Source organism: Mustela erminea, chromosome 5 (genome assembly GCF_009829155.1).
Source record: "Mustela erminea isolate mMusErm1 chromosome 5, mMusErm1.Pri, whole genome shotgun sequence".
Lineage (NCBI taxonomy): Eukaryota > Metazoa > Chordata > Mammalia > Carnivora > Mustelidae > Mustela > Mustela erminea.
Window position 1 is genome coordinate 22,892,648 of NC_045618.1, and position 10,702 is coordinate 22,903,349.

The 10,702-nt window shown below is 36.1% G+C and overlaps 1 pseudogene; it reads right to left on the bottom strand.

The window, feature by feature from the left end:
• Positions 1–2,138: 2,138 nt before the first annotated feature.
• On the bottom strand, positions 2,139–10,168 carry LOC116590054 (annotated as a pseudogene).
• Between the last annotated feature and the right edge of the window lie 534 nt (positions 10,169–10,702).

The window sequence follows — 10,702 nt, forward strand, 5'->3', positions numbered from 1 at the left end:
ATTTATTTGACAGGGAAAGAGAGCACAAGCAGGGAGGAGCATCAAGAGAGAAAGGGAGAAGCAGGCTCCCAACTGAGCAGGGAGCCGGATGTGGGGCTCCATCCCAGGACTCTGGAATCATGACCTGAGCTGAAGGCAGACACTCAACTGACTGAGCCACCCAGGCACCTCTTACAGTCAGTTTTGACATAAATACATATACTTATGAAACCACTATCACAAATAAAATAAAAAAATTTATATACTATGGAGTATTATGCCTCCATCAGAAAGGATGAATACCCAACTTTTGTAGCAACATGGACGGGACTGGAAGAGATTATGCTGAGTGAAATAAGTCAAGCAGAGAGAGTCAATTATCAGATGGTTTCACTTATTTGTGGAGCATAACAAATATCATGGAGGACAAGGGGTGTCAGGAGAAGGGAGTTGGGGTAAATTGGAAGGGGAGGTGAACCATGAGAGACTATGGACTCTGAAAAACAATCTGAGGGGTTTGAAGTGGCGGGGGGGTGGGATGTTGGGGTACCAGATGGTGGGTATTATAGAGGGCACGGATTGCATGGAGCACTAGGTGTGGTGAAAAAATAATGAATACTGTTTTTCTGAAAATAAATAAATTGAAAAAAAATTTTTCATTACCCTTAAAATTTTCTCTCCATCACTATCCCCATGCAACCACTAATTTCATTCAGTCACTGCATATCAGTTTACATTTTCTTGAATTTATATATGCATTTACAATTTTTGTTTCACCTTGCTTTTTTCACTCAGCATAATCATTTTGACGGTCACTTGTGTTGCATGAGTTACTGAATAATATTCCACTGTATAGATATTCCATTCACTTGTTAAAGGGCATTTGAGTTATTTCCAGTATTTTGTTATTACAGATAAAAATGTGGTATACATTTATCTATAGATCTTTGTGTGAACATATGATTTTATCCCTCTTGGATAAATAACCAGAAGTAGAATCTTGGCTTATATGGTAGCTGTATGTTTAAATTTTTAGGAAACCATAAAATTGTTTTCCAAAGGAGCTGTATCACTTTATATTCCCACCAGCACATGAATATCTCAATTTATTCATATTCTCATAACACTGATAAAGTCAGTATTTTTCTTATTTTAATTTTTTTGTTATAACATTTAGTGATTCTAATGCTAGTGGAATGTTACCTTATTTAGTGGCTTTAACTTATGTTTCTCTGAAAAAATAATATCATTGGCATATTTTTATGTATTTATTGGCTATTTATTTTTATTTGTGAAGTACCTGTTCAAATATTTTCCTTACATTATTATTAGTTTGTTTTTGTTATTGTTTTGTAAGAACTCTTTCTGTCTTCTGAATATCAGTACTTTGCCTGATACATTTTTGCAAATATTTTCTTTCCGCTTATGGCTTGCCTTTTAGTTTTCCTAATAATTTTCTTTGCTCTTTAGAGAGCAAAATTTTTTTGTTTTGGTTAAATTCTATTTACTTGTGCATGTATATATGTATTTTTGTTTTACAATTTGACATTTGTGTTGCATCTAAGAAAACTTTTCCTACCCCAACACCACATAGACTTTCTGTTTCCTTCCAGAAGTTTTATAGATTTCGGGGTTTTTTTAGGTGTGTAATCCATTTGAAGTTCATTTTTTTTATGGTGTGAGATAATGGTTGATGTTTATTTTATTGCTAATGGTTTCCCAATTGTTTTAGCATCCTTTATTCAAAATATTTTTTTCCACATTTAATTGTCTTGGAACCAGTGTCAGAACTCAGATCTGTACTATACACATAGTAATAGACTGTGTTCCATTTATCTACTTGTCTGTCTTGATGCCAAAGCCACATTGCCTTGATTAGTGAATTATATGAAGTCTCAAAGTCAGGTAGAATAAGTCTTCCAAATTATTTTCTTGTTTAGTTTTATAAAAGTCTATTGTAGTTTCATGTAAATTTTAATATTAACTTGTCAATTTCTTTAAAAAATCTTTCTAGAATTTTATTTGGAATTATGTTGAATCTATAGATCAAGTTGGGGATATTTGCTATCTTTCTTTTTCCCACTGTCTTTGATCAGGTCTTTATTCAAAATTAGCTGTCTAAATGATTTAACTTTTATGGAACAAATAAATGTAAGGTTTTAGGCAGCAGGATTCTTATCTTCCATGGTGTGTTTCTTTTCTGCAGCCTTCTTGTCAGCTGCTGGTTTCTTGGTAGTTGCAACTTTTTTTCCCTCCAAAGGTTTCTTCTTCTTCTGCACACCAGTAGCCTTCTTTCCCTTCTTTCCTACTGTGGGCTTCTCGCCCAGGCCCCACTTCTCATCTGATTTGGCTTCTAAGTTTGCTGCTGCCGTATCCATCCAGAGTTTGTAATTCTTGGCCTGGCGATGAATGTTGTTCTCATGCATGGTCTTTGCATATGGATTTAGCTTCAATATGATTCTTGGGTTCTTCTTTGGATTCTTCTTCAGGTCTCTGTCATGAATCTTCTTGCATGATGCTTAGAGGGCTCTTTGAATCTCTGGGCTTTTCAAGATTCTGCTCAGGTCCTTATTAAGCATCTTATACATGGGAATGTTGTAGTTACTCTTTTTAAAAAAAATTTTTTTAAGATTTTCTTTATTTATTTGACAGACAGAGATCACAAGCAGGCAAAGAGACAGGCAGAGAGGGAGGAGGAAGCAGGCTCCCCACTAAGCAGAGAGCCCGATGTGGGGCTCAATCCCAGGACCCTGAGATCATGACCTGAGCCCAAGGCAGAGGTTTTAACCCACTGAGCCACCCAGGTGCCTGTTGTAGTTACTCTTGAGGCAGGCAGCCTTACACCAAGTGCCAACAGATTGTGTAACTTGCAGAAAGCTCTTTCAGTCCAAATGCAGAAATGTCTCACAGGTCCACCAGAAACAAGTTTCAAAATGTTCAGTTTGCTTACATTAAGTAAAGTAATTCCTGGGATGATTCTGAAAGCCTCGATGATACCGTTGTCTTCATTATAGGTGATGTAGGGTCCCCTGTGCTGCATACGATGATGGTTTTTTGTTTTGCCCTTGACAGCTCTCATTCATTGGGAAGCACAGACCTCTTTGATATTGTTCCTTTTTGATATCATCGAACTTTTTTATATCACCCCATTGATATCATAGACCTTTTTGATATAATTTAAGTTTCTTAAGAAGCAAAACAGACTTCTTGGTCTTCTTGCAACCTTTAGCTTTATCTTCAGCCATGAAAGGAAGTTCAGGATCTTCCTCAATACGATGACCGTTAGACATGACTAGTGCTGGTAAGGCTGAGGCAGCCAGGGCAGAGCAGATAGCACATTGCTTCTGTATTGTGTTCACTCTGCGGTGCCAATGGTGCCAGGTTTTGGTTGGTGCAAACATGTGGCCACCACAACACATATTTCCAAAAGCATCCTGGCCTTTTAACGTTTGTTATTATTTTCTCAATAAAATAGCTTTATTGAGGTATATTTAACACTTAAAAATATGAATACATTTAAAGTGCACAACAAGATATGTTTTAACATATGAATATACCTATTAAACTATCACTATAATCAAGAATGTGAATATATATGACATCCCCTCAAATTTTTTTCCTGCTGCTTTATATCATTTGTTCCTTCACCTCTCTAGTCTGCCCCTATCCCTAGTCAACCTCTGATAGCTGTCCCTATACACCAGTTTGTGCTTTGTAGAATTTAAATAAAATTCTCTTTCTCTTATTTGGCATAATTATTTTGAGATTTGTTTATGTTGCATGTATCACCACTTCATTCTTTTTTATTGCTAAGTAATAGTCCATTGTATGAATATAATACATTCTGTGTATTCAATCATTGATGAGAATTTTGGATTTTATAGGTTTTGGCTTTTACAAATATAGCTGCTATAAAAATTCATTTGCATATTCTTGTATGAATATATGCCTCAATTTCTCTTGGGTAAATAAATACCTAGGTGTGAAATGACTGGAATGCATGGTATATTAATTAATTGATTTTCAGATGTTAAATCAACCATACACTGCTAGGATTAATCCAAACCGGCCACACATTTGCTCTTCTTCACATGTTGATTCAATTTCTTTGTATTTTGTTCAGGGATTTTGTGTTTATAGTCATTAAAACATTGCTCTGTGGTTTTCTTTTCTTGTAATATCTTCTCCTGGTTTTCATATCAGAGTAATTCTTGTCTCATGGAATGGATTGAGAAGTACTCCTTCCTCTTTGATTTTTATGTAAGAGTTTGTAGTTAATGTAGAATTAATATTATTTCTTGCTTAAATTCCTTAGTGAAGATATTTGGGTCTGGTAGCATTTTTTCACTTGTTTCCTTTTTAAGGATGTTGAGTATAATTTTAATTTCCTTGATAGAGGACAATTTGTGCTATCAGTTTCTTCTTGAGTGAGGTTTCTAATTTATATATTTTAAAAAGTTGTCCATTTCATGTACCTTGTCAAATTTATTGATATAAAATTATTAATTATAGTCCATATATTTCTTTGAACCTGTAGAATCTGTAGTAATGTCACTTGAAGGTAGTAATCTGCATCTTCTTTCTTTCTGATCAGTCTGGCTAGGGGTTTATCAGTTTATTGAGTTTCTAAAAGAATTGACTTTTGATTTCATCAATTTGTTTTTTGGTTGGTTTTCTGTTACATTAGTTTCTATTTTTAAATTCCATTTCTTCTGTATATAATCCACTATGTTTGCTCTTTTTTCGTTCTGGTGGACTCTGTGGTCATTGACTTGAGACCTTTTCTTACTCTAACATAATTAAAGTGGAAGCCCACAAATTTGATGTGTTGTGTTTTCATTTGCATTTATACTTTCTAGTTTCCATTGTGGTTTCTTTTTTTTTTTTTTTTTTTGATCTATGTGTTATTTATAAATGTGTAAATTAGTTTCCAATATTTAGAGATTTTTTTCCCACCAGAGATATATCTATGACTGGTTTCTAGTTTAATTGTTTATGGCTAGAGAATGTACTTTGTTAGACTTAAATCATTTTAATTTATTGAGACTTGTTTTAGAATCCAGAATATGTTCTACCTTGGTTAATATTGTTTCTGCAGCACATGAAAAAAAAATATTCTGATGTTGGTTATTGGAATGTTTTATATGTCAATTAAGAAAAGTTGGTTAACTGTGTTATTAAAGTCTTCTGTGTTGTTACTGAGTTCCTGTTATTTGTTCTATTAATTCTTATTGTTAAAGATTTTATTTTTAAGTAATCTCTACACCTAATGTGGGGCTTGAACTCATGACCCCAAGATTGAGAGTCACATGTACTACCAACTAAGCCAGCTAGGTGTCCCTCTATTAATTCTTAAAAATTAATAAATATTAATAATTATTTAAGTCTCTGACTATAACTATGGATTTGTCTATTTCTCCCTGCAGTTCTGTCAGAGTTTGCTTCAAGTATTTTGAATGGGTGGTTGCATACATATTTAGGATTGTCACATCCTCTTTAGATGACCTCTTTATCATTGTGAATTAAGCTTATTTTTGATAGCATTCTATCATCCAGAATTGGCTATTTCTGATATTTGAGCAAATTTTGTACTATTTATATTATTTTTAACATGGTTTACAATTTTCTATCCTTTTTCTTTTAAGTGATTTGTATCTTCATATGTAAAACATGGCTTCTCTGTTTCTCTCTCTCTCTCTTTCTTTTTTTTTTTCCTTGTAGATACTGTATCTTGAACATTTAATCTAATACGCCAATCCCCAACTTTTAATCAGAGTGGTCGGACCCTTTAAAATTACTGTGATAATTGGCAAAATTAGCTTTAAATCTTGCTATTTTTTTTCTGTTTATCTCTTTTGTACTTTGTTTTCCTTTTTTCCTATTTCTTCTTAGGTAAAATGAGTGTTATTTATGATTACAATTTAACATCTGTTGGCTTATTAGTTATAGCTCTCTGTGTTATTGTTTGGTGGTTGCTTTAGGATTTATAGAATGCATCTTTAACCTATCACAGTATATCTTCACGTGATCTTATAAAAATTTTAGTAGAACATAAGAACTGTACAAAGTATATTTTTTAGTTATCCTGACCTTTGTGCTATTACTGTTATCCATATGATTTTATACATTTTATAAACTCCACAGTACATTACTATTACTGTTGTTTAAACAATTTTCTTTCTTTTTTTTTTTAAGATTTTATTTATTTTACAGAGAGAGATCACAAGTAGGCAGAGAGGCAGGCAGAGAGAGAGGAGGAAGCAGGCTCCCCACTGAGCAGGGAGCCCAATGTGGGGCTCGATCCCAGGACCCTGGGATCATGACCTGAACCGAAGGCAGTGGCTCAACCCACTGAGCCACCCAGGTGCCCCTAAACAATTTTCTTTTAAATGGGTTTAAATAATAAGAAACAATCTTGTATATTTACCCAACGTAGTTATCCTTTCTGGTCTCTTCATTCTATGTGTAGATCCATTTTTCTATCTTTCTTCTGCCTGTTGGATTTCCTGTTTTGTGATAATGAATTATTTTGGCTTTGTATGTCTGAAAATATCTTTATTTTATCTTCATTTTTGAAATATATTTTCTCTGGATGTAGTAATCTAGGTTGGCAGTTTTTACTTTCAGTGCTTTAAAGATTTCCCCTGTCTTAGTGCTTTCTTTCTTTTTTTTTAATGTTTTATTTTTTAAATTTATTTTCAGTGTACCAGAATTCATTGTTTATGCACCACACCCAGTGCTCCATGCAATATGTGCCCTCCCCAATACCCACCACCAGGCCCACCCAGCCTCCCACCCCCCACCCCTTCAAAACCCTCAGATTGTTTCTGAGTCCATAGTCTCTCATGGTTCATCTCCCCCTCCAATTTCTCCCAGCTCCCTTCTCCTCTCCATCTCCCCATGTTCTCCATGTCATTCCTTATGCTCCACAAGTAAGTGAAACCATATGATAATTGACTCTCTCTGCTTGACTTATTCCACTCAGCACAATCTCTTCCAGATTATGTTGATACAAAATTTGGCTATTCATCCTTTCTGATGGAGGCATAATACTCCATAATGTATATGGACCACATCTTCCTTATCCATTCGTCCATTGAAGGGCATCTTGGTTCTTTCCACAGTTTGGCGACTGTGGCCATTGCTGCTATGAACATTGGAGTACAGATGGCCCTTCTTTTCACTACAACTGTTTTTGTTTTTAATGAGAAATTTACCATCACCCTGATTTTTGCTTCTGTGTGTATGACAAGTCTATTTTCATGTCTATTTTTTATATTTTATCTTTATGATGGGTTTTGAGCAATTTGATTTTGATGTGCCTTGGTGTATTCTTTTTTCATATTGCTTGTGTTTGGAATTTAACATCTTTGATCTTTGGCTTTATAATTTTTATCAAATTTGAAATGTTTTTGGCTGTTATTTCTTCAGATACTTTTTTCTGCCCTTCCCCCTCTATGAATACCAGTTACACACATATTAGACCACTCAAGGTTTTGTTCCACAGCTCACTGATGCTCTTTTCATTCATTAATTATTTTTTCCCTCTATGTGTTTGTTCTTGGATAGCTTCCATTGCTGTGTCTTCAGAATCACAAATCTGTTTTTCTGCAATGTTTGACATGCCCTTTGATTTATGTAGTATATTTCATTTTTTGTCTCAGGCTTGTCATTTACATTTTTAGAAGTTTTATTTGAGTTATGTCTCTATTTAAATTTCTTGAGCACCTGGAATAGAGTAACAATGGAATGTTCTTTTCTATGTATCTTTCACAGATCATTTTCCTGCTTCTTTGCATGTCTAATTATTTTTAATTGTGGTCTGATATTGTGAATAGTTTCCTGTTACATAATGGACTTTTTGTATTCCTATAAATATTCTTTTTTTTTTTTCCTCTAAGTAGGCTTCATGTCCAATATAGGACTTGAACTCATTACCCTGAGATCAAGAGTTGCACTCTACTGACTGAGCCAGCTAGGTACCCCTAAAAATATTCTTGAGCTCAGTTTGCTGTTAGGTTACATGGAAACAGTTTGATCCTTTAAGGTTGTGCGTTAAGATTTGCTAGACAGGATCTAGTGTTCAATAAAGGGTTAATTTTATTGAGGCAAGTCTGTTCTTAGGATTCTACCCAATACCCTATAAATTATACACCAATATGGTTTGGGGCAAATATATGATTTTTGGCCCATGGGAATGCAGGCACTGTTCCCTCTGATCCTTTTAGGACGCCTTTTTACAACCTCTGGTAGTTTCTTCACATGTATACCTTGATCATAATCTGCTGACCACTCAAGGACTTTTTGTAGCTCTCTCCTCTCTGGTACTCTGCTGCATGTACTCTATGTGCCTTGCTCTGGAATCTCAGTTCTGTCTCCTCCATTCAGGCAATCTCCTGGACTCTGCCTGGGTTGTACCTCTCTGTGTTGTAATCTGGAAACTTGAGGCAATTGTACGGGTTGCCCCTATCATTTCCCATCTCTCAGGGATTACTATCCTTTGCTGTAAAGCCATGTTTCATTTGTTTTATCTATTTTTTTTTTAAGTTGTTCTTTCAAGCATGAAAGCATTTTGCTCTATTTTATCTGGAAACTTAACTGTTTTTAAGTCATCCCTGCCTCATTGTGTGGACTCCTTTGTCATTGTGATCAGTCACTCCAGCTTTCCCTTTTCTGCTTGACCTCCTTCCTCAGCCCTTTCCTTGACTCCAGATCCTGGTTAAATATTTCTGCAGTGATAGGAATTTCAGTGTAACTCTGTAAAATCCATGTTCTAGTTTACAACCTTAAGAAGTCCCTCATGTACCCCTGTTTATTATTATGAAAGGTATCTATTTATTTTTAATTAAATTTTTTTTCTAAATTTTAAGATGCAGAAGGAGATCACATATGAGGAAGTCTGTGTTAGAATACTGGCAGATGTGGTGAAGCATGGGATGCATGCTCAGCCTCAGATCCAGTCTTCATGGGAAGTCAGATGTTCACTCAAGATCCCACAAAAAATTTCCATAATGTTCTCACAGGAGAAGTAGTGTGTGTCAAGCTCCTGAGTGTATTTGGCCTTTGGCTCACCGTCAAGTCTGTGTATCCAAGGTTGCATGGTCCTACAGCACAATGTTCAGGAATCCTTCAGATAAATGCCTCTCAAAGGGGGCAAGGATTTAACTGCACCTTTGGATCCTATGGAGTGTCCAGAATGATGCCACTGGTTCACAACAATATCTTCTGTCAGTACCTGTTTTGCAAACATGATTTCTAATATTCCCATCCATGCAGGCTATATAGCACTTTCCTTGTTTCCCCAGTGAAGAAATACTGACTCAAGGAGGCAAAGTGACTTGCTTTGTCTCAACCAGTGGGTTACAGAGGCCTGCTTCAATGATGTGAAGAAATCTTCACAATGAAGATGTGAAGAAATCTTCAATGAAGATTTCATTCCTGAATATTTTTCAGTGCCCCATCTAACCCATTCTATTCATACCGTTATTTAGGAGACAGCAGATAACCCAATGCTGTCTTGTTTTAAATCACGAAGTAGCAGAATGGATCATTGTTATGAACTGCACCATGCCCTCCCCATCAAATTCCTATGTTGAAGTCCTAACTCCAATCTGGTTATATTAGGATACAGCACCCTTAAAAGGGGTAATTACAGTTAAATGAGATCATAGAGTAGGACCCTAATCCAATGTGACTGGTGTCCTTATAAGAAGAGGGAGAAATACCAGTGATGGACACAAAGGGAAAAGGCCAATGAGGACACAGTGAGAAGGTGACAAAGGTGAGACAAGCTGAAGAGAAAGGCCTTAGGAGAAATAGTCCTGCCGACACAGCAATCTTGGACTTCCATTCTCCAGAACTGTGAAGCAAATAAATGTTTGTTGTTTAAGCCCTCAGTCTACAGTATGTTGTGGCAGCCCAGCCAGAATCCTCAAAAACAAAAAAAGAGTCAAAGTCAAGATTTCTGTATTCCTTTGCAAAATCTAACATTTTGTGGATTGGGGATGTTTGACTCTCTCATCAGTTCAGATAACTTGACTCTGTGGAGCTCATAAGCCAACATCTTGTTTAATAATTCAACCATCTCTCCAAACTCCAGGGAAAATGTCTGTCGCACCTCCTGGGAGCTGTGTTTGGAAACCATTTTTCTCAATTTGTTGAAGGTCCCTACTGAATGGTGGTGGCCCATGTTTCTCGGGATAGGTGAATACAGAATAAGCCTCTGAAAGTGACATTTTCTGCCACAGAAGCCAGTATGGGCAATGTCCCTAAGAGCATCCTTGAGTCCAAGTCAAAAGCCCCAGATCCAAGCAGCAAGAGGGAACCCTGAAGGACTCTTAGGGTGCCATGGTGCTTTGTAACAACCAGATTAGTGTGGGAGGCACCCTTAGTCACACATAATGCCCCAGAGAGGTGGGGGTGCTGAGCCTTTAAAAACTCATATGATGGACACAGGTGTTTGTTTGTTTTTAATATTCTAAGTACTTGTGATATTTCCCAAATTCCATAACTTCATCCACACTTTTCTTGCTCCTATATATTCCTTCCAAATATCAGACTTTGTTAACCCAGATATCTTCAAGCCTAGCTCATCAGCACCCACCTTCTGGATTTCTCTCTTCCTCTTATAGGGGGAAGCATGGTGATTTTGGTCATTCAGTGCCAGCCTGAAAAAGCACAAAAGAGATGTGGTATGTGACGTGAGGGCAGAGTTCAGAATGTT